Source organism: Cibotium barometz, chromosome 28 (genome assembly GCF_041138505.1).
Source record: "Cibotium barometz isolate CiBa-2024 chromosome 28, ASM4113850v1, whole genome shotgun sequence".
NCBI classification, from domain to species: Eukaryota; Viridiplantae; Streptophyta; class Polypodiopsida; order Cyatheales; family Cibotiaceae; genus Cibotium; species Cibotium barometz.
In genome coordinates, this window is record NC_141073.1 from 30,805,124 (window position 1) to 30,830,724 (window position 25,601).

General features: G+C 46.0%; 1 protein-coding gene across 6 annotated transcripts in view; it reads left to right on the forward strand.

Moving 5' to 3' along the window:
* The window catches only part of LOC147622741 (octanoyltransferase LIP2p2, chloroplastic-like), a 62,606-nt gene that overhangs the window by 22,436 nt on the left and 14,569 nt on the right, over positions 1-25,601 (forward strand). Inside the window, exon 1 of one of the 6 annotated variants that reach the window (XM_086822370.1) lies at positions 12,248-12,423. The exons of the other annotated variants lie outside the window; for them this stretch is intronic. The gene's annotated coding sequence lies outside the window, so the exon portion shown is untranslated. Of the gene's footprint in view, positions 1-12,247; positions 12,424-25,601 lie in introns of those variants that run through there. 6 annotated transcript variants of the gene reach the window in all.

Below are 25,601 nucleotides of genomic sequence, written 5' to 3' on the forward strand. Positions count from 1 at the left end.
CGTACGGCTGAGACAGCATCCACCTCAGCAGGTCACCCATGAGGATCATCTCATGGAATGTACAGGGCCTTGGCGGAGCACATTATATATGTTATCGTGGTTGCTTGAGGCAGGAGCTTCAGAGATGCCTGGTTGGGGGCATATTGATATTTTGATGATGTAGGAGCACCACTTGGGTGAGAGCAGGATCCGGAGATATGGGTCGGTGATGCCTGGTAGATGGGACACCTTTTGGTCTGCAGGGTTTGGCCCTTTGGGTGGGCAAGGAGGAGTATGCATGGTCATTGCGGATGTATGGCAGCAGGCCATTGTGGATCGCGGGATCATTGTGCCTGGTAGAGCACAGTATGTCATTCTGAGGACGCATGATGAGCTCTTTGGCGTGCTCAATGTCTATGCGCCCAACCATGCTAGTGCCAGAGCAGAGTTCTGGACCCAGGTTACGGATGCATTGCCAGAGGCCGCACATTGGTGTGTCGGGGGAGACTTCAACATGCTTGAGGACCCGGCCGATAGGGTGGGGGGCAGTCATGTTACAGTGCACGGCACGGAGCTTGCAGCTTGGGAGCGATTTTGCATGTCACTGAGGATCACTGATGCATGGCAGCATGGAGCCTTCTCCCGCTCTCAGGACAGTCTTAGTTTCTCTCAGTCGGATCGTCGACAGGGAGGGACTAATCTATCACGGATTGATCGCTTCTATGTGGGCGACAGGTTAAGGGAGCGAGGGGGCTCCGTTGGCATTCTCACTGGCACCTCTTTTTCAGACCATGTGCCAGTTATTTTGACACTTGAGGAGAGGACACGGGAGACCAGCTTGCAGTTGAGGATCCCAGAGAGGGTTCTTACAGATCCCAGTCTCGCCGAGGACATTGAGAGGATATGGCATGATAGTCAGAGCTTCGACCAGGATGCAGCAGGCCAGTGTGCCCGGGGACTCATCGAGCTTAGCTCTTTTCTGCACGCTGCAGCCTTGACACGTCTGGGAGAGACTCGCGAACGGGAGCATCGGCTGAGACGCAGCCTTGCTTCGCTTCAGCGCCTTCAGGAGCAGCTGCGTGCATGTGAGTGGGTGGCGTCCCGCTGAGCCAGGCACGCCAGGAGGTTAGAGAGACAGAGGAGCAGAGACATGAGTTTTACTATCGTCGTCGCCAGGCCTCTCAGTGGACGCAGCTTGGTGATAGAGTGACTGGGGAGTTTTTTGAGATTACTGGACCCCGCCATGCTCGAGTAGGAGTCCGCCAGCTTGGGAGGCCGGACGGATCGGTAGCTACTGAGCCCGAGGAGATCAGAGCCATTGCCACTGGGTTCTATAGAGACCTGCTTTCAGCGGAGCCAGCCACTGAGGAGTTGCCCAGGGGAGGACGGATTGACGCCTGCTTTTTTATGTGCTATTGGGACCTTTTGGGGCCAGGCCTCCGCAGGGGCTTTCAGTATGTTTTGGACACTGGGGTGATGCCACAGAGCTTTTCAGAGGGCTTGATCTTTCTTATCCCCAAGGGGGAGGGAGTATCAGATGATATTCGGCATTGGAGACCTATTCCGATCCTCAATACTGTCTACAAGGTCTTAGCAAAGGCCTTGAGTTTGAGGATCCAGCCCTTCCTGGGGGAGTTGATTCATGCTACCCAGACAGGATTCTGCGTAGTATCCTTGATAACATTTTCACCTTCTGGGAGGCGACGGCCCGAGCTAGATTTCTTGGTGAGGACTTGGTCGTGATGCCTTCTCGGTTTTGAGAAGGCATACGATAGAGTCGATTGGGGTTTCTTAGAGAGCACTATGCTTCGCCTGGGCTTTGAGCCAGGTTGGATTCGAGGGGTGGCGGCTCTGTATTCCACAGCTTGTAGCCAGGTGCTGATTGCAGGAGGACGGGGGCCGAGTTTTGAGCTGACCAGATCAGTCCGTCTCAGGGGTGTCCTCTCGCCCCGTTTCTTTTTCTCTTCTTTGTTGAGGCTATGAGCATGTATCTGACGGCAGAGGAGGTTGGTTTGAGAGGACTCTAGCTCCCAGTCCGGGGGGAGGACCTGCTCGATGCTGAGTTTGCTGATGACACGGGCTTATTTTTGCATGGCCAGGAGGCCAATCTTCATCGAGCAGAGCAGTCGCTCCAGGTTTTTAGTGCAGCTTCGGGAGTCTTGATCAATTGGCGCAAGACAGTGGCCTTTTGGATCAATAGCGCTCCCACTTCGGCATGGAGCCCAGACCCGGGTTTTAGATGGATTCCTCCTGGCACAGCAGTGCGATATTTGGGATGCCAGATTGGACTAGATTTGTCACCTGAGCAGCAGATTGCCCCGCTTCTTCTGAGCATTCGGAAGAAGCTTTTGTATTGGAGTACAGCTCGGCTATCCTTGGCTGGGAGGGTGGTGGTGGCAAATCAGGTGCTTTTAGCGACCATGTGGTACATTACGTCTTGCTGGATCTTCTGGAGCTCTTGCATCAGCCAGGTACAGAGGTTGATTAGGAACTTTCTTTGGTCTGGGCGGGATGGTCAGCCAGCCCGGGCAAAGGTTGCTTGGGCAGTTATTACACTTCCGCTGGCCCAGGGAGGCTTGGGCATTATAGATCCAGTTGATCAGAGTAGAGCCTTATTGGGGAAGCTTATTGTTCGGGGGTTGCTTCCAGGCGCTGAGCCTTGGAAAGAGCTTCTTTTGTAGCGGCTGCGGGCTCGGGCTCCCCCAGCAGGGGGCACTTGGGCACCAGAGATACGATGGATCTTCATAGAGATGAGGAGGACAGTCCTCAGTAGAGGATGGGAGGACAGATTTGCCTTGAGTATCCTGAGAGCTTGGGAGTTGCTGAGACTGGGGCTCTCTCAGAGACCTCCTTCTTGTGTTGAGGAGCGGGCCAGACAGCCGCTCATCTGGAGCCCAGCGGTTCGCACAGAGCAGGGTCATATGCTGGGTTCTCGGCCTCGTCTAGCTTGGGGACCATTGGCGGCAGGCCCAGCACGTAGTTTTGGAGATTGGCAGGCCTTCTGCAACCTCCCAGAGGAGATCCAGGTGGAGAGGCTGAGTCACTTCAGAGGGGGGTTGATTATGAGGGATGACATTCAGGAGGCACTCACAGAGGAGTGGTTCACGCCTCTCGAGCTAGTGGCCCCACGGTGGATGGGAGCCTTTACACAGTTGGAGATCCTGATTGCTGTTAGAGCTTGCACTGAGGAGGGCAGATGCCTCTACTATGAGATCCAGGATGAGGGCAGACTTCAGAGAGTGGAGGTGGAGTCGCCTTTGGTTGCAGAGTGCATCTTTCAAAGGATACGGGTAGTGGCCGCGGAAGTGGCATATTGACCCAGACCCTGCAGATGTGCTCCCTGATTGGCGCATATGGGCATATGCAACGCACCCCTTGGCCCGGCTCCAGTGGGACCCTGGTGAGTATGAGTGGCATGATCCTTATGCATCCCTTGAGGCCACAGAGATCACCTTTTTCCAGTATACTGTTCGGTTGGGGCGACATATTTTGACGGCGAGGAGGATGGTCTCTCCAGCTGCATCGGGGCACTGGCGGCTACAGGGACTCTCACAGGAGTTCTTGGAGGATTTTTGGACCCGGCTCTGGGCTAGTTGACAGGCACGCAGGATCTCGACTTTCCAGTGGTTGGTCACCCACAGGGACTCAGCAGTTGGCACCTGGCTTGTCTACATCGGCCTGCGCCTATGGGACTGCCCTCAGGCGCAGCAGATTTGGCTGCGGATGCTGCGCATTCTGGCCCCCCTCTCTCCAGAGGGTATGTATACGTGGGGTGCCGCTGCTTGGTGGACTTCGTCAGGGCCTGCTATGGGCTATGAGACGGAGCAGGACAGCCAGGCCATCAGATTCATTAAGAGCCAGCCTCGCCTTGTTCCTTCACCGGATTTCTCGTCCGCCAGCTGGACACAGGAGAGGGATCTACGATGGGAGCTCCTCAGCAGCCTCACCATCTGGTTCACCTGGAGGGCCTGGTGTTTCAGGGCCTTTGAGGGGAGACTGGAGCCACCAGCAGAGACTGTTCGGGGGATTTGGCAGGAGTTGATCCACACCCTGCGAGGACAGTATGACCGCATCCGGATGAGGCAATCTTGCGGTGCCAGGCTTTTCACACCACTTGGTGCAGCGGCCCCTTCTATACCCTACACGCGGGGTCCCCTCGTTGGCACTAGAGGCCACCTGTTTGGCTTTTCCCCCCTCCTATTGTATGATATAGCCCCTCAGTTCTTTGTACTCATACTTGTACTTTTCAGCACCTAGGGAGAGTCTCCCTGGTTGCCTTGTTTTGTTCTCTGCTCTGTTTTCTTATGAGCAAGAGAGGATCTTTTGTAGCCCTACGGGCGTTTTTTATATAACTAATGAAAGGATCTTTTCTTGGAACAAAAAAAATAAAAAATGTTTCGGTTTGCTATACACCAGGTTGTGCCAGGTGTTAGGAGTAGGTCGATCATCACAATATTTACATTTATCTTTAGTAAACTGCAAAGGATAAGAGGCAAACTATGTAAGTTTATTTTTGGAATCACAAATGTCATAATAGATCTCTTAAGATTTCACCACATGAATAGGCAATTATTTGTGCTTATGTAGGCATGCAAAGCTCGTTTTGGAAACATGAATAGAAGTTTGGGCTTTCTATTTTGCTATTCCTAATTCCATTTGTCTTGTCATATTTTGTTTTCATAATGTTTGTCATTTAAACTTTCTACACACATGGCTATAGTGGCACAAATGCTCATTGTAAATGCTCCTATCCTATAGACTATAGTGATATGTAGAGAACACACACACACACACACACACACACACACACACATGTATATATGTGTGTGTGTGTGTGTGTGTGTGTGTGTGTGTGTGTGTATATGTGTGTATATATGTATATATATATGTATGTGTATATATATATGTATGTATGTATGTATGTATGTATGTATGTATTTGTATGTATATATATATATATGTACGTACGTACGTACGTACGTACATACATACATACATACATACATATATATATATATACACACACACACACACACACACACACAACTTTTTTTTTGGTAATATCCAGTGCAGTATATTTATATGCTCATAAATTTACAAGATGGGAAGTCTCCGAAATGGAGAGTATCCCAAATGTCAGAAACATAAAGAGAAAAGCTCTAAGCAAGAAGCATCCATATCACCCTCATGGCAGGCATCATATAAGGATTGCCGTAATGAGGCTCGGAAGGATTCATATGACTGGTGATTCTGCCGATCCAAGTATGCCAAATTATGCTCACTTCAAATTGTCCAAAGAGCCCAATATCTCACCCAAGAGAGAAATAGTGAGTATTGGGACAAGGACCGCATAAATCTACCAAAAAGCCAGAAATGTTTCCCAAATCTGTGACTCGGGAAACGGAGCCGAAGAAAATATGAAATTCTCCTGAGGAGGATCCTGGAACAAGGGCAGTGCCAAAGCAGATGAAGAACAGTCTCTGAGGGAGCCTGACATCTTAGACATGTGAAACAAGAACAAAAAGAAGGGAAAATGTCACTACTGCCATAAGCCTGGACACTACATCAGTGAATGTAGGAAAAGGATTGCAAAAGAGAAAAAGAAAGAAGCAGGCAATGCAGTAGCAGACTCTTCGGATGACAAAGCACAGCAATCAGCTAATGTAATCCAGGAAGAGTACACTTTTTTGGTCACATGCACTAGTGACATACCAAGTGCTTCAGACACTGATATGTCTTGCATTGCATCTGACAGACAGAATGCATCATGGTATTTTGATAGTGGTGCTTCGAGCCACATCACTTCATGCAAAGATGTATTTCAGCACTTGGTTTATGCTTCAAATGGCCGCACTGTATCATGTGCAGATCATACCACATATCCAGTAAAGGGAATTGGTAATGTCATACTTATTGCAGCCAATGGTGCCAATATATGTATGAAAAATGTATTGTATGTTCCAGGAATAAAGAAAAATCTGCTCTCCGTCTCAGCCATAAACGACCAAGGTTTAAAGGTTGAATTTGAAGATGGGAAGTGTTTGGTGAAAGACCCATCAAAGGGTTATGAAATAGTCACTTCTGGAACACGATACAAAGGCTTGTATAAGCTGGACAGCTATGACAAGTGCACTTATGATGCAAATACAGTGGCTGCCCACACTCCTGCTATGCATGATGCAGAGCTATGGCATGCTCGTTTTGGGCATGTAAATTTTCAGAGTTTGATGCTTTTGCAGAAGCATCATATGGTTGATAATATGCCGCCTCTTGAGTCTCCACCAAGACATGTATGTGAGGGGTGTATTTTGGGAAAGATGCAACGAAAACCATTCCCCAAAGATGGAGCTGTTAGAGCTGAAAGTAAATTACAGCTCATACATAGTGATGTATGTGGTCCAATGCGGACACCATCCATAGGGGGGCATCTTTACTTTGTCACATTCATTGATGACTACTCCAGGTTTGCTTGGGCTTACCCTTTGAAAGCAAAAGCAAATGTGTTTACATGCTTTTGACACTTTGTAGCAATGGCTGAAAATATATGTGCATGTAAAGTCCAAACACTCCGCTCAGATAGAGGTGGAGAATACATGTCAAATGCATTCAAGGATTATATGCTTCAAAAGGGCATCAAACACCAATGTACTGTGCCTTATACACCGCAGCAGAATGGTGTAGCTGAAAGGAAAAATAGATCTCTCATGGAGATGGCAAGATGCATGGTGAAAGCATAAAAGTTGCCTCACAAATTTTGGATGGAAGCTATAATGTGTGCAACTCATGTGTTGAACAGGTGTCCAACAGGTGTCCAACAAAAGCTTTGAAAACCATAACACCATTTGAGGCTTGGTATAGCCGAAAGCCAACAGTGGATTATATGCGTACATTTGGGTGTTTGGCATATGCACATGTGCCAGAACAACTCGGAACAAAGCTAGATGACAAAGCAATTAAATGCATTTTTGTGGGCTACAGCAATGAAAGCAAAGGATACCGTCTTTATAATCCAACTACACGAAGGATTTTTGTCAGTAGAGATGTGGTATTTGCTGAAAATTCAGAACAGCCCATGTACAGCTTGTATAAAAGCAATGATACAGGCTTACAGGACATGTTTGATGGACTTTTACCCATTGCAATTAGGGGGGATTCAGATCAGCCAGCCCCTACACAAGAAAACCACATGTAGAACATGTGGACCAGCCAGCCATTCAGCCCCCTTCTATGGAAGAAGTGGAAGATCTTGTCAGGGAAGAGCAAACAGCCATAGATACAGCCAAGTCAGTGCCAAGATGGTTGCTGAAAACTTTGCAAGAAAGCAAACTTGCAGCTCCACTCACAGGTAGAACAAGGGCTAGTTCCAGCCATGCTTTGTGAATGTACATCGTGGGGAGTCTGCATTCGCAATGGGTGGTCTCTTTGATTCAGAAGAGCCTTCTTCTTATGAAGAAGCACATGAGAATGAGCATTGGTTGCAAGCTATGCAAGCTGAAATTTCTTCTATCATAAAGAATAATACATGGGATCTTGTGGAATTGCCTAAAGGCAAGCATGTAATTGGCACAAAGTGGGTGTACAAAGTCAAAAGAAAGTCTGATGGTACTATTGACAGGTACAAAGCAAGACTTGTGGCTAAAGGCTACTCCCAAAAAAAAGGAATAGATTATGAAGAGACTTTTGCTCCTACTTCGAGAATGACCACAATAAGATCTGTGATTGCATTGGCTGCCCATAAAGGATGGAAAGTGCATCGATTGGATATCAAAATTGCATTCTTAAATGGGGATTTACAGGAGGAAGTATATGTGAATCAGCCCATTGGTTTTGTAGTTCCTGGTGAGGAACATAAAGTATGCAGGTTGCACAAAGCATTGTATGGGTTAAAGCAAGCTCCAAGAGCTTGGTATGATAAGATACATGCTCATCTAACCAGCCAAGGTTATGAGAATAGTCCAGCTGAAAGCACATTGTATGTGAAGAAAACCGATGCCGATATTCTCATAGTCATCTTGTATGTAGATGACATGCTTATTACAGGTACAAGCAAAGCATAAATTTCAGATTTCAAAGCTGATTTGAAAGCTGAATTTGATATGTCAGATTTGGGGCCTTTACACTACTATCTCGGCATACAGTTTATGCATACAGATGATGGCATTGTTATGCAGCAAACTAAGTACATAAAATGTTTGCTAAAAAGGTTTCACATGGATGAATGTAAGCCCATTTCTACTCCGGTAGAACCAGGTGTACGGCTTACTATGCATGATATTGGAGAGCCTTTTGAGGCCGGCATTTACAGCCAGGCAGTGGGATGCCTCATTTACTTGTGTAACACGAGGCCAGACATATCTTTTGGAGTGTCTTTGTTGAGCAAATTCATGCACAGCCCAAGCACACAGCATTGGCAAGCAGTCAAACGCATTTTTCGTTATCTTAAGGGTACCCTCGATCTTGGTTTGTTCTATCCCAGGGGGGGCAGCTTGCAGCTTTATGCATACAGTGATTCAAATTGGGCTGGTGATTATGATACCAGGCAATCCACCAGTGGGAATTGTTTTTTTCTTGGCAGCTCATGCATATCTTGGTTGAGTAAAAAGCAAACCACTGTTGCTACATCTACTTGTGAGGCTGAGTACAGGGCAGTCTTTACAGCTACAGTAGATTGTGTATGGTTGAGGAGACTATTGGCTGATCTTCGTGAGTGTCAGCAAACACCCACCACCATTCTCACTGATAGCCAGAGTGCTATGGCCGTGGCACGAAATCCAGTATTTCATACACGTACCAAGCACATAGAGATTCATTATCACTATGTCAGAGCGAGGCTACATGCAGGGGAGATCAGTTTATCTTATTGCCCTACACAGGATAATGTTGCAGATCTATTCACAAAAGCTTTACCTCGAGAAAAGTTTGAAGCTTTCCGCAAAGCTTTGGGCTTACTCTCATACAGAGAGTGATCTGCTACCTTGTACAGGTTCACACTTCCACTACAGGGGGGGATTTGTAGGCATATGCTCACTTATGGTAGTGCTATGTGTGAACAGGGCTTAACCAAGGGCACTTTTTCCCATGTGGTTTTTCCCCTTGGACATCAAGTGTGAAAGGACACTCTAACATATAATATTTTGTACTTCTATATTATATGGATGTGGCACACATGCAAGGGTTGACTTGCATTTTGTGGATACCACACTTTTGGCTCTCTCTCTCTCTCTCTCTCTCATTTCTGTGTGTGAGCTTCTCTACCTTGCACCTAACCCTAATGTGCAGGTTTGTGTGTGTGAGTGTGTGAGTCCAACACCCAACATGTCTAACTGATCGACCCAATATCCATGACCGAGACAGATGGCCCCCAAGAATGCACTGAGCAGTAGAGCGAGAATAAAGCCAGTAAACAGCATTTGCCATCTTGGGACCAAAGCCCAACTTTGTCATGATCTGAGAGATGAAATCCCATTGAACATTGTCAAATGCCTTAGCAATATCCACTTGCAATATAAGCACATCTTGATGTGAATACTTAGCATATTCAATTGCAGTCAAGGCATTGGATATATTGTCATGGATTTGTCTTCGCGGCACAAACCCATACTGATGAGGATGAAGTCCTGCATGCAGTATCCTGTGAAGCCTATGTACAATCATTTTGGCAATAAGTTTGTAAAGTACAGGCATCAAAGTAATAGGCCTCCAATCTGATATATGATCACACAGATGTTTTTTGGGGACAAGCTTGACTATGCCATGCTTCCAAGAGTGCGGCAACTGATTTTCTTGCCAGGCCACATTGATCATTCGCAAAAGGACCTCTTTCAAATCATCCCAAAAAGAAATATAAAATTCCACCGTAAGGCCATCCTAGCCAGGGGACTTGTATTTGCTGAGGTGGAACAATGCATTATCAAGTTCTGTGTCAGTAAAAGGCCTCTCCACAAGGTAAGAGCATCATCCATTTGAACTATTCCAGAAACATATTGAAGAAATTCAGTCCTGGCATCAGTCACTTGATTTGATGGGGAATCAGGAGCAGAAAACAATTTCTGGAAATAATTGTGGCATTCGTCTTGGAGATCAGAGAAAGAGTGAGTCCAAGAGCCATCCAGTTTCCTAACCCTTAGACATGAATTTTTATTTCGAGTAGCATGCAAGCCCTGGAAAAAGGATTTTGAAGAGCAGCCCTTATCCATGAGGGGCTTCATTCTTGCCCTAATCTGCCATTTGTGCAATTTCCTCTGATCATTAACAGTAAGTTTAAATTGTGCATGTGAAAGGGAATCCTTTTCTGAATGAGAGAGTGGCCTTGACTGAGAAAATTCAGTCAACTGTTGTGCTGTCCTTTTTGCCCATTTAACCTCATTTCTCCATTCTGTCATATACCATTTGCCATACTCCCTAATGACATTCTGCATACGAGAGACGAAGCTGTCCCAAGCATAATTCATGTTCTCCTGGGCATGAACTGGCAAAGGATGAATGGCAAATCTGATCATTTGCTGAAAGTTGTGATGTTGGAAATAAGCCCGATTAACATGCAATAATCTACTGGAGAGAAATGGCAAATCATCCAGAGGCATGCCAAGCTGCAAATTCATCCACAATGGAGCATGATCTGACAAGCCCAATGAGAAATCTATAAGGAGATGAGGGCTAAAATCTATAAGGAGATGAGGGCTAAAATCTGCAAATTGTTGTGGATAAAACAAATACCATCTGTCAAGTCTTGCCCAATACGTAGTAAGTGCATTATGATGAAAAGTATATCCAGGGACTGACCCTTGGAGAAGTACCCATAAATCTTCAGCCTGCACAGAAAGAAGCATGTCATCCCATTTCTGCCTTTCCAATGATAGCATATGAGATCGTGAAGTGGTATTATCTCTAGGCAGAGGGGAATTATTAAAATCCCCACAGATGAATGCATTGGATCTCCATGGATATCTGCATAAAGAATCCCACAAAGAAGCCCTCATGGCAGAGGTCTGGGAGGCATAGACTGATGCAAACTCAAAAATATCACCATTGACATTGCATTGTATGACTATCCATCTGCCACTACTGTCATTGAATACACACACACACACACACATGCACACGCACACACACAAACATACATATATGGAAATATACATACATACATACATACGTACATATATATATATATATATATATATATATATATATATATATATATATATATATATATATATATATATATATATATATATATATATATGTACGTATGTACGTATGTATGTATACACTACAACATACACGTCAAATACCGACGCAAATACCGAGGAAAATACAAAGAGGTGAAAAAATGATGAGCGTTGGTATGCACATCGGTATAAGCCTTGGTATAGACACGTCGGTACAAGCGTCGATAATAACATATAGCAACCGAGGCTTATCCCGACGGTAATACCGAGGGCATATACCGAGGGTTATACAAAGGCATATATCGACGTTTTTACAGAGAAATTTTTTCTGATACAGAATGGTTCATGTAGCCAAGAAACTGTTGCATGAACCATTCTGCATCAAAAGAGAGTACTTCAACAACTGTACTCTATAGCATACTAGAAATGGATGCTAATGTAAAGAGATAAAGAGATAAAATGTCAAAACAACAACGTTTTTCACAAATGGATGTCCATGTAGAGAGACAAAACATAAAAACAACAAGCATTTATGTTCAAAATAACATTTAAAGATACAGTTTAAGTTCGTAACCATGTCCATGTAGAGAGACAAAACATTAAAACAACAAGCATTTTTGTTCAAAGCTGAATTTAAAGATACAGTTTAAGTTTGTAACCATGAAAACAAAATTAGTCAAAAAATTGACAGGAAAGAAAAAACATGTATAAATATACGACTATATACATTGTGCCATATATCAAAGAGCCCTATATATGGCAATGCTCAAACATAGGGTCCTAGAGTCCTAAAAAAAAACCTGCAAAACAAGAAGACACACACCAAAATCTTCTCAAGACTTGTATAATCATGTCAACAAATTTATTACATTAAATGTTAAGGATAGAAAAAAAACTTACCTAGTCTCTGAGGTTCTCCGATTGAATGGGAGTCCCAACAATCTCAAGTCGCTCGAACAAAGCTTGCGTACCATATTTATATGCATCTCTCTCCTCTAAAGGTTGTATCTCTCGCCTTGTCACAGCCACCTATCAATGCCAAAAGTTAAATTAGAACATGTCAAACCCATTAAAATAGGTAAATATAGACTTTTAGTATGCCATAAAGTACTTACAAACTCCTCTTGTAGGGTATCGTAACCGCCGCTACGAAGATGCAATAACCCTACGCTCTCGTTTTTTGCCCTTGCTGCGCCTCTTTGTGGTTGAAATTTGTCAGGGTTATCCCGCCTCTCCTGCTGTATCCGCCTCCACTCCTCTGCATCGAGCCAGGCAGGTTTTGCCTTCCCTTCCTTTTTTGCATCTCTGACCTCTGACCTCTTGTGGGACATGCACATCGCCATCTAGTCCATGATCCAAACATTGCTCACCTTTTCACCTCTAGGAGTGAATTCCTTGTGGATCTTCTCGATAATGTAGTTTTTTTTGTCCTTGTCGAGCTTGTCCCAAGGACTCAGTATTTGATGACTAAACTGGACACTACACAACTGTCGAATGCGTGCTTCTATTTCATTGCCTGCAGCATCCATTTGCATTATACCATTGCGGAATGTGTACCTTTGGTATCTCTCTCTCTCACCATGGAGGACATTGAGGATATCCGCCATCGACCGATGAGAGACATCTTTGGATAGTGATGTGTATGATGCTTGCCTTTGTTGCTGGAGTTTTCCTCCTAGATGTTATCCATTAGGAGTTCGTGGTACCGTACTTTTCCTCATAGTTGTTTCAGTTTCAGTTAGTTGTTTAGTTGTTTTTAGCTTTCCTTACACAGACATTGTATCAGATCCACCAATTGTTGTAACCTTTTTGGTCTCATAGGTCATTTTGGCCTTTTGAAGATGTTAATATATCATTTCATTTCATTTTCATTTCTCTCTCTCTCTCTCTCTCTCTCTCTCTCGTGTGCTATTGCCTTCGCGGGTCCTTGCTGCCACACACGCTTTTATTTTGTGAGATGGACACCTAGTGTCCCGGGGGTACATGCAGCCCAAAGTTTCTTCTAGTAGTTGGGCGTGATTTGGAAGGTTCATGATTCTCATCGGGCAAGCTAATCTTCACACTTTTTAAAGAGTGTGGTGTCCGCATTTTGTGAACCCAACCTAAGTTCTCCCTTGTTTTTCCTAAGCAAACTAACAAGGTAAACATGCTGTTTGGATACCTTCATAAAATAAAAGAGAAGAATGTATTTTGAATTCATGATGAAATTCTAAAATTCTTAGTGTGTACATTTTTTTATTGTCTTTATCTTTTCTATTTTTCACATACAAATGACCATGCTACTTAATTTAAACAAGCATAAATTATTAATTATATTTCAATTTTTTAAAAAAGTTTGACCTTTGTCACCCATCCCCACTCCCACCATCATCAACATGACCCTTGAAGAGGAGCAAAGGAGGAAGACCCGGGCCTTACATGTACGAGTGTCCGGTCTAAAAGACCGTGATGATGCGGAAGGGGAAACCAAGGAGCTCTTCTCTATGATGGGCATTGAAGCCACGCACACAAAGGCATGGAGAGTGGGAAAGAAGAGGGAAGGTAGTGGCGAATCTTCTTCTAAGGAGAGAGCACTTATCATTCGTTTCCCCTCCATGGAAGCGAAGAAGGACTTCTTGAAGAGACGTCCTACACTCAAGCAAACGGGAATATTTCTTGGAGATGACCTCACACTCTCGCAACTTGCCCACATGAAAGAAGTTATGCCCGAGATAAGGGCAGCCCGAGAGAAAGGGAAAGTGGCCTTCTATAGAGATGGTAGAGTGGTGATTATGGAGAGGCGCTCTTCATGACGGCGCGAGACCTATGGGACTACACTCAAAGTTGCTACTTGGAATTGTAATGGATCTCTACGCCTTGATGTAGGGGCTTTTGAGGATAGTTTCACTGGGAGGGACATCATCTTCTACTGTGAGACGCATCAGGCTCCTGGACAGTCCATGCCACATGTTAGTGGATACCGATGGGAGACAGCTTGTAGACAGGAGACTCGTTCAGAGCATAGAGGACGGGGCTCAGGAGGAGTGGCAGTATTGTTTAGAGAGGAGCTACAGCCACTGATACATATAGTCCGCAGAGATGAGCAGGCTAGGTACATGTGGGTTAGACTGAGGGCAGAGACCGGCAGATATCTCTACATTGCTATATGCTATTTTGCTCCTAGTATATCAGTGTATGCATCACCTAGCGGGCAGTCTCCCTTTTCTATTTTGGATGATGACATTTGGGAGTTCTCCAGGGATGGTGACATCATTCTCTTGGGGGACTTCAATGCCAGGACTGCCCATAGCCAGACAGTATTTTATGATACCTCAGAGGAGATGTTGAGGGAGCTTGATGTTAGGGATATGGGCCTATCTAGACTCTCACAGGATGAGGAACATACAGTGTATGGGCGGTATTTGATAGACATGGGGACTGCACATGGATGGCCATCCTGAATGGCCTACAGAGATTCCCGACATCGGGCGGTTTCACTAGCTTTCCACATCGGCATGGTGCTAGTACAGTGGACTATGTTATGGCTCAGCCCAGTCTCATTTCCTCTTTTCAGGATTTTATGGTAGGCACTAGGCCGGTTGGAATAGCAGTGGATCATGCTATCTTGTCCTTCACTCTCACATTTCAGTTCAGCACCGCTCCATTGGGACAGGTCTCCACACACACTCGTTATACCTTTACGAGAGAGACTGACACCGTATACACGGATGAGATATACAGACGCCTATGTGCCGAGGAGCCGGGACGGCCATTAGATGAGCTCACTCAGATATTGATAGAGACGCTTCATGCTGCAGCATCAGAGGCATATCCCCATAGTCAGCCTATACAGAGACGATCTGGGAACATGCCCCAGAACAGTTGGTATGATGAGGAGTGCAGAGAGATGAGGATCAGATTACAGAGAGAGGTGCTCATGGGTGTTACCACTCACAGACAGTCACGGATTACCTTCCGGCACCTAGTGCGACGGAAGAAGAGGGCTTATCTTGCTCAGTTAGAGAGGGATTTGTACCAGTTGTTTATGAGTCAGGACTCAGGCGAGGCATGGAGACTATTCCATGAGCATTCACCATCACCAGCCATTACCTCCACAGAGATTTGGGGTGAGTATGCAGCATCCCTGTACACAGCACCAGGACAGCCGCCCCTGCCAAACCCATCGGAGCCATGCCCAGAGATGTGTGCTTTCTTTACTGCTGAGATGGTAAGGAAAGCTATTGACAGGATGAGGACTGGGAGAGCATATGATCATGATGGTTTGGTAGCAGAGCACTTTATTCATGCCAGAGATATGCTTGCAGAGCTTATTGCTATGATGTTTAACCGAGCCATGTGTGAGGGTTTTCCTGAGACTTGGAATATGTCCACGATTGTGCCTATCTTCAAGTCAGGGGATCCTATGCTTCCTGGGAATTATCGTACCATCATGATTGGTCACACATTGGCTAGATTATATGCATCTATTCTTGAGCAGGAGTTGAGTAGATGGGCAGAGAGAGAGGGCATACGTGCATCAGGGCAGGCAGGGTTCAGGAGAGGTTTCTCCACTCTTGACCATATCTTGACACTCAGAGCTATTATTGAGGAGGGCAGATTATATGGCAGGAGGATTTACTGTTGCTTTGTGGATTTCCGCAAAGCTTTTGACACGGTACCGAGAGCCAGACTGATGCGCAGACTACAGGAGATGGGAGTGCCCACAGAGCTGATTTGGGGAATCATGGCTTTATACAGGACAGTTGTGGGGCAGGTACGTACTACCCAGGGTGTATCTGAGATGGTTCACTCCACTATTGGGGTGAAACAGGGCTGCCCCCTTTTCCCCACCTTATTTGGGATGTATGTGGATGAGGTTTCGGACTACGTAGAGCGGGAGGGTGACAGAGGAGCACAGCTAGCAGGGACATGGATTCCGCTGTTATTGTATGCTGATGATATTGTGCTGATCTCAGATTCTCCAGAGGGGATGCAGCGTCATTTGGATGCATTGCACATGTTTGCAGAGGACAGTGGATTGTCTGTTAACCTTGGTAAAACCAAGGTGATGGTGTTTAACACCACAGCACAGTGGGTTAGGAGGTCAATGCCCACCTTTACATATGGTCAGGAGACAGTGGAGTATACAGATGCATATACTTACCTTGGTGTGGTTTTTAGTGGCCCACTATTTTCCTTGAGGAGAGCAGCGGAGACCAGATTGACCAGAGCTTATGCAGCATTGGGGAGACTAGAGAGGATGTGTTCGCAGGTTCAGTTTCAGGAACCTCGAACAAAGCTCTGGCTCTTTGACACTTTGGTCACTTCAGCCATGCTGTATGGAGTGGAGATATGGGGACCCTCAGTGGATCACCACAGCCGAGCTGGTAGCACTGATGGATGGAGACGTATGGAGAGGTCCTTGGTTTCTATGATTTCCCGGATGATTAGGGCCAAGGCCTCCGTACCACATGATATTATCCGTGCAGAGATGGCTGCCCCCCCATTGGTAGTAGAGGCACTCACTCGATCAGTCTCCTTTATACATAGCACTTGGGCTCTCCCTAGAGACAGATATGCTCGCTTAGCCCTGGAGTCTTCACGACAGTTGGCATCACAGGGAGACGGATCATGTTGGTATGCACAGATGACAGCTTGGTTCCAACTGCATGGCTTTAGTATGGACAGGCTACCTCCATTTCAGTACTCCCTGGATGCACCCTCCCTCTCTCTCACACGGGCAGAGATTACCAGACTTATCAGGCAAGACTTGACTCAGCTGGACACTAGGAGGACATGGATACAGCCGACACACGAGCTTGGTACGAAGATGGCTTTCTATAGAGATCATCTTCTCCAGCTCACGGAGGATGGGTTTGTGATTAGACCCAGCTACATGGATACTCATCTTTCTCATGGGGTACGGTGTGCTATTGGTCAGATGCGCACATCCTCACACCAGCTAGAGATTGAGACTGGCAGATTCAGAGGAGTACCAGCTGAGGCCAGGATTTGTCAGCTGTGCCAGATGGAGCCAGAGACAGAGTTACATTACATATGTCACTGTCCGGTATATTATGAGATACGAGGCCGTTTTCACTGCCTGTTCAGAGAGGGTTTTGGACCACTTTCTAGAGTCATGAGATACCAAGATCAGAGATGCCTCGGATTGTACTTGCTAGAGCTGCGTAGACATAGAGAGGGTCTCCTGAGAGGGAGGGGATCAGAGAGGGAGAGACACCTACAGAGGCAGATTACAGACTTCTTTCGACCAGAGATTGAGCAGTTAGGTCAGCAGGCATTGCAGCTAGCCCCAGAGTACAGCCGCACCAGAGGTACACTGATTGATCGGGCTATAGAGCTGGGGCGGTCCAGGCGCCCCAAGATGAGAGGTCCATCTCGACACCGGCAGAGACTACAACAGAGGATCAGGACCATACTAGCACGGCATGGGAGACGTCCAGTCAGAGTACTCACCATGGAGGACATTGAGGATATCCGCCATCGACCGATGAGAGACATCTTTGGATAGTGATGTGTATGATGCTTACCTTTGTTGCTGGAGTTTTCCTCCCACATGTTATCCATTAGGAGCTCCTGGTACCGTACTTTTCCTCATAGTTGTTTCAGTTTCAGTTAGTTGTTTAATTGTTTTTAGCTTTCCTTACACAGACATTGTATCAGATCCACCAATTGTTGTAACCTTTTTGGTCTCATAGGTCATTTTGGCCTTTTGAAGACGTTAATATATCATTTCTCTCTCTCTCTCTCTCTCACACACACACACACACACAAACATAGATTTTTTCTAATGCAGAGGCAGAGAGAGAGAGAGAGAGAGAGAGAGAGAGAGAGAGAGAGAGAGTTTATATAACAAGTGTCAGCCAATTGTCATGAGCAACAAGGTACCTCCCTCTAAAGGTCAATTTTTTTTTGTCATTTATTCAAGATTGTGATTTTTGTGTGTGTGCACGCCTCTCTCTCTCTGCACACACACACACACACACATATTTGTATATAATACACATCTATATATATATATATATATATATATATATATACATATATATACATATATGTATATATATACATATATATACATATATGTACATATATACATATATGTACATATATACATATATGTACATATATACATATATGTACATATATGTATATATATACATATATATACATATATGTATAAGAACCATTGTAGGTCACAGACTTATTGAACAGTTAGGTCTCTAATGGACATCCTTGGATATTTATATGGTGGTAAATTATCTTCTTTTCAAAATATGTAGTGCAATATGAATGGAATATCTTGCGATTATCTATACTAATTGGAAAAATTAATTAATCCATTAGTTTGTTTTCCACATGTAAGGGTGAAGAGTTAGAGAGAGTGAAAATCCACAAGTTAGGGTGAAGAGTTAGAGAGAGTGGAAAGAAAAGGATCTTCTCCTTTTTTAAAAAAACTTGGCTAAGCTCGCCTAATTTATACGGTGGGGGCCATTATCTATACCAAATTGAAATAAATAATTAAATCCATTAATTTGTTCTCCCATCCACTTGGGTAAAAAGTTAGAGGACTGGAAAAGGGAATGGTTAGGGGGTGGGAGAAGGTTTACACTTTTTTTTATCTTTTTTCATGGGCTTACCCCTACTTTATTAGGTGGGGAGCCATTATCTATACCCGTTATCTTTTTTATCTACGAAGGGAATATCTTGCGATTACGCTTTGATTTGATGTAAAGGACTATTTTGGAATTCCTTCACAGGGCAATTGATGATCGATTGGGTTCAAGATTCGAAAGGCTCACTGCATAGTGAAATGGATGATTGGGTATATAATCATTTTAAAGTAAAACTGCACATGGTTATACTCAGCATGGACATCTAAGATGTAAAAGGAACAACCATTGGAAGCAATGACATTCACATGTGCTATGATTGAACAACTTTTACCTAGACGCTTGATAGTTGAGAAAGCCATATCTATAAATTTTGGTAAAGCTTTACGTTGAATCAAATTCATGTCAATGCCGTGTAGCACCCTAGATATCTCTCCAACGACTATTGGTCAACCAAAGTTTCAGTTTTGTAGAAAAAAGGGCATGCTCATGAGAATCTATGTATATATCATCGGGACAGTAGTCTAGTGGATTTTGGCGTCTCGTTTGTACCCAAGGTTACGGGTTCGAGCGTCGTTGGCTACACCAGATAATATTTCAAAGTTCACGTCTTCTAAAAAAAAAAGAATAGATATATATATATATATATATATAGAGAGAGAGAGAGAGAGAGAGAGAGAGAGAGAGAGAGAGAGAGAGAGAGAGAGAGAGAGAGAGAGAATGAAATGAAATGAAATGTTATATTAACGTCTTCAAAAGGCCATAATGACCTATGAGACCAAAAGTTACATCATGGTGGATCTGATACAATGTCTGGATAAAAAAAACCCAGAAAATGAAAAATAAAGATGATACTACTGGCACCTAGAAAATGAAACTGGAACTGGAATATAGTGAGGGGAGGGTACGCTATGGAGGTGAGTGGAATATAGTGAGGGGATACAATATCATGTGGGACGGAGGGGTACACTATGGAGGTGCCTCCATCTCATAATATGTGCCGCATCGGACACTGGCGGATCTCCTCAATATCCTCTGTGGTCAACACCCTGACTGGGTGTCCGGCATGCCTCGCAAGAATAATCCGAATCTGCCGCTGCAACCTCCGTCTATGCTGGGATGCCCTCCTCCGTAGTCGTGGGTGTCTGAACCACCCAAGCTCAGTCGCACGATCAATCAGTGTACCCCTGGTGTGGGCGGTATCCATGTCCTGCTGCTGCTGTGGTCCATCTGGCGCAGTGATGGCTGGACTAAAGAAATCTGTAATGTGCCTCTGAGTCTGGCTCTCTGTGCGCCTAAGCAGGCTATCTCTATGTCTCCGCAGCTCCAGCAAGAACAATCCCAAACACCTCTGGTCCTGGTACCCCATGACTCTGGAAAGTGGTCCAAAACCCCCTCTGAATAAACAGTGGAAACGACCACGTATCTCATAGTATGCAGTACAATGGCATATATAATGCAGCTCTGTCTCTGGCTCCCCATGGCATACTCGGCATATCCTGGCCTCAGCTGGTATACCTCTATATCGGCCAATCTCAATCTCAAGCTGGTGTGAGGATGTGCGAATCTGACCAATAGCGCATCGACTGCATGAGACAAGTGTACATCCATGTAACTGGGTCTGATCACAAAACCATCTGCTGTGAGCTGAAGAAAATGCTCTCTATAGAAAGCCATCTTCGTGCCCAGCTCCTCAGTCGGCTGTATCCATGTCCTCCTAATGTCCAGCTGAACTAAATCCTGACGGATGAGTCTGGTAATCTCTGTCCGTGTGAGAGTGAGAGAGGGTGCCTCCAGAGAATACTGGAAGGGAGGCAATCTGTCCATGCTAAAACCATGTGCCTGGAACCAAGATGTCATCTGTCCATACCAACAAGCCGTGTCTCCCTGCAAAGCTAACTGTCAGGAGGACTCCAGGGCGAGGCGTGCATATCTGTCTCGGGGGAGATCCCACAAGCTATGTATGTAGGAGACTGATCTCGTAAGAGCCTCAATCACCAGAGGGGCAGCCGCCAGCTCTGCTCGAATAATCTCATGAGGTACCACGACCTTGGCTCTAATAATCCTAGCAATCATAGATACCAAAGGCCTCTCCATACCTCTCCACCCGCCTGCGCTGTGATGGCCCACTGAAGGTCCCCATATCTGCACTCCATAAAGCATAGCTGATGTCACTAGAGTGTCAAAAAGCCAAAGTTTCGTTCGAGGTTTCTGAAACTGAACCTGCGAACACATCCTCTCCAAACCACCCAGGGCTGCATGTGCTCTAGTCAATCTAGTCTCTGCTGCTCTCCTCATCGAAAACACTGGCCCACTGAATACTACCCCAAGATATGTATATGCATCTGTATACTCCACAATCTCTTGCCCATATGTAAATGTGGAAGCTGATCGCCTAACCCACTGTGGCGTGGTGTTAAAGACCATAACCTTGGTTTTGCCAAGGTTGACAGACAATCCACTATCATGTGCAAACTCATGTAAAGCATCCAGATGACGCTGCATACCCTCAGGGGAGTCAGAGATCAACACAATATCATCAGCATATAACAATAGTGGGATCCATGTACCTGCTAGCTGGGCTCCTCTGTCCCCCAATCTCTCAATGTAGTCAGAAGCCTCATCCACATACATACCAAATAGTGAAGGAGATAACGGGCAACCTTGCTTCACTCCTATAGTGGAGTGAACCAAAGTAGAGACCCCCTCTGGGGTGCGTACCTGTCCTGCAACTGATCTATATAAAGCCATAATCCCCCATATGAGCTCTGTGGGTACCCCCATCTCCTGTAATCGCCTCATCAATCTGGCTCTGGGTACTGTATCAAATGCTTTGCGGAAGTCCACAAAGCTACAATAAATCCGTCGCCCATGCGACCTGCCCTCCTCAATAATGGCCCGTAGAGTCAAGATGTGGTCAAGAGTAGAGAAACCTCTCCTGAACCCTGCCTGTCCCTCTGCTCGAATGCCAACTCTCTCTGCCCATCTACTCAACTGCTGCTCAAGAATGGATGCATACAATCGTGCTAGTGTGTGACCAATCATAATAGTGCGATAATTACCTGGCTCCATAGGGTCCCCTGACTTGAAGATAGGCACGATGGTGGACCTACTCCAAGTCTCGGGTAAGCCTTCGCACATAGCACGATTGAACATCACTGCTAGAAGCTCTGCCAGCATGTCTCTCGCATGAATAAAGTGCTCAGCGACCAATCCATCATGATCATATGCTCTCCCAGTCTTCATCCTATCAATGGCCTTCCTTACCATCTCTGCGGTAAAGAAAGTACATGTCTGTGGGCATGGTGCTGGCGGGTCAGGAAAAGGTGTCTGTCCAGGAACTGTATATAGAGATGCTGCATAACTACCCCAGACCTCTGTAGAAGTGATGGCCAAAGCAGGGGAGGACTCATGAAACAGACGCCAAGCCTCCCTCGAATCCTGGCTCAAGAACAGCTGGTATAATTCCTGCTCTAGCTGAGCAAGGAAGGCCCGCTTCTTCCTTCGCACAAGGCGTCGCAAGGCAATACGTGACTGTCGGTGAGTAGTGACTCCCAAAGCAACCTCCCGCTGCAGTCGGGCTCTGGTCTCTCTGCACTCCTCGTCATACCAACTGTTCTGGGGCATACATCTAGAACGCTGTCTCTGTCCAGGCTGAGTATGTGGATATGCCTCTCTCGCTGCATCATGTAAAGTCTCTGTCAGTATATGGGTCAACTCCTCCAAAGGTCTCCCTGGCTCCTCTGTGTACAGACGTCTATAAATCCCATCTGTGTAGACAGCATCAGTCTCTGAGGTAAAAGTATATCGAGTGTGATCTGCCCCACGTGTCCTCTGAGCTGTGGTAAAGTGAAAAGAGATAGTCAATGTCAACAATGCATGATCCACTACTACCCCAATGGGCCGAGATCCAACTGTGAAGTCCTCAATGCATGAAACAAAGCTGGGCATAGCCATAACATAATCCACTGTGCTAGCACCATGTCTATGTGGAAAGCAAGTAAATCCAGCTGACGGAAACCTCTGCAAGCCATTAAGTATGGCCAACCCATGTGCAGTCCCCATATCTACCAAATATCTCCCATACTCTGTGCACTCCACATCCTGTGAGCGTCTGTCTAATCCCATATCCAGAGTGTCCAGCTCTCTCAGCATCTCCTCCGAGGTATCATAAAAGGCTGTCTGGCGGTTGCCCGTCCGGGCATTAAAGTCCCCTAACAAGATGATGTCTCCATCCCTAGAGAACTCCCATATGTCATCATCTAGCACAGAGAAAGGAGATTGCCCTCTAGGTGCTGCATATGTCGATGTACTAGGAGCAAAATAGCATATGGCAATATACAGGAATCTGCCTGTGTCGGCCCTCAGTCTCACCCACATATATCTGGCCTGATCATCTCTCCGAACGATGTGTAGAAGCGGTTGCAGCTCCTCCCTGAAAAGAACTGCCACCCCTCCTGATCCTCTACTACTGTGTACCGATCTCGTCCCTACTCTGCAAGCTGTCTCCCATCTGTATCCTGTCACCTGTGGCATCATCTGACCAGGGGCCTGGTGAGTCTCGGAGTAGAAGACTATATCTCTATCTCTAAAGCTGTCCTCAAAGGCACCTACATCAAGTCTGAGGGATCCATTGCAGTTCCAGGCTGCCAGCTTTAATTTGGTCCCATAGGTCTCGCACCGTCATGTAGAGCGTCGCTCCACGATGACCACCCTCCCTTCTCTATAAAATGCTATCTTTCCCTTTTCTCTTGCCGCTCTAATCTCTGGCAGAACTTCCTTCATATGTGCAAGCTGTGAAAGAGTAAGATCATCACCAAGAAAAATGCCTGTATTCTTTAAAGTGGGTCGTCTCTTCAAGAACTCCTTCTTTGCCTCAATAGAGGGGAAGCGAAGTATGAGAGCTCTTTCCTTTGATGTTTCCCCGTTGCCTCCGCTTTTTTTGCCCACTCTCCAGGCCTTTGCGTGGGCCGGACTGTCAATCCCCATCAACACCATAAGCTCTTTTACCTCCTCTTCAACTTTATCCCCGTCTTTAAGGCCGGTAATCCTCACATGCAAAGCACGTGTACGTCTTCGTTGTTCCTCTTCCAAAGTCATGTTGATGATTGTAGGTGTAGGGGTTGTTATCTCCTTACCTTTACCCTTCTTGGCGACCTCTATCCACTTCTCCGCTTCATCCATCTTCTTTTGCGTCTTGGTGATGACTTCCACCCATGAGGAAGTCTTTGCCTCGTTTTGCTTCTCTTCTTCCTTAATTGCCCGTACTTGTTCCTTGATAACCTTGAGCTCTTCTATCATGGATGGCTGAATTTCACCTTCTTCAAGTCCACCATTTGCCTTGGCCTCTGCAAGCTCCCTCTGAAGAGCTGAAATTACGCCTTTGAGCGTGTTGACTTCCCCGTGAAGGTCTTTGACTTCCGCTATGAGGTCCTCCTTCTCCTCTTTCCACCGCTTACCCTCATTGAATACCATTTGGAGAAAGTTGGCTTTCTCCTTCCACCATCCCTCCATCTCTGCCTTCCATTCCTTCATTTCCTTTTCCACATTTGTTATCCTCTTGTTTGTGACCATAAAGGTCGCCTTCGTCGGGTTGCGCAAGGGGGAAGCCATGGAAGAACCGAGAGAGAGAGAGAGTTATGCTGCTGCCTTGGGGGCCTGAGCAAGGGTGGGTGGGAAAACGCGGAGACGGGCCACAAACAGCCTAACGGGTAGATAGACTGGCCATTGCCAGCAGAACTGTGCGGCGTACAGAACAGCAGGCGGGAGGGGGAAGCGAAGCAGGCGGCGTTGACAGGGCGGCGGAAACGAGCCGGGCGAACAGCAGGTGGCGGCGGCGAGCAGGGGGGACAGCATGCGGGAGGGAAGGCGGCGGAAGCGAGCAGGGCGAACAGCAGGCGGCGTTGACAGGAGCAGGGCGGCGGCGGCGGCGAGCAGGGCGAGAGAGAGAGAGAGAGAGAGATGGGGGGCGCAGGCAGGCAGCGGGAGAGAGGGGAGACGGGCCACAAACAGCCTAACGGATAGATAGACTGGCCATTGCCAGCAGAACTGTGCGGCGTACAGAACAGCAGGCGGGAGGGGGAAGCGAAGCAGGCGGCGTTGACAGGGCGGCGGAAACGAGCCGGGCGAACAGCAGGTGGCGGCGGCGAGCAGGGGGGACAGCATGCGGGAGGGAAGGCGGCGGAAGCGAGCAGGGCGAACAGCAGGCGGCGTTGACAGGAGCAGGGCGGCGGCGGCGGCGAGCAGGGCGAGAGAGAGAGAGAGAGAGAGAGATGGGGGGCGCAGGCAGGCAGCGGGAGAGAGAGAGAGGGAGAGAGAGACTTTTTTTTGATTCTCTTTTCCTTTGTTTCGATAAGTGACCAGCACAGCACACGTATATCCATCTCTTTGCCTTTTTTTTTCTCTTTTCATGCTTTTTTTTTCTACACACACACATTTACTTTTATTTTTCTTTTTTCATGTTTTTTTTTTTCTACACACATATATGTATATAGTCTGAAAACGAACATTCGAAACTAGTGTTAAACTCTCTTATAACTCAATCTTAGTGTTATCATAAAAATCTTAGCGTTATAACTAAATATTATATATATATATGTATATATATGTATATATATATATATATATATAAAATCCAAAAACTAATATTAGAAAGTAATGGAAAGCTATCTTAGCACTAATATATATAGTCTAAGAACTAATGGAAAGCTAGCGTTATCATAAAAATCACCTCTCTCTTTCTCTCTCGCTCTCTCGCGTTCTCTTTAGAGACCAGTTTCCTGCCTTTCCCCGCACGTTTCTATTTTCTTTGCTTCTCTTTTGTTGTTTCTTCCAAGTTTCG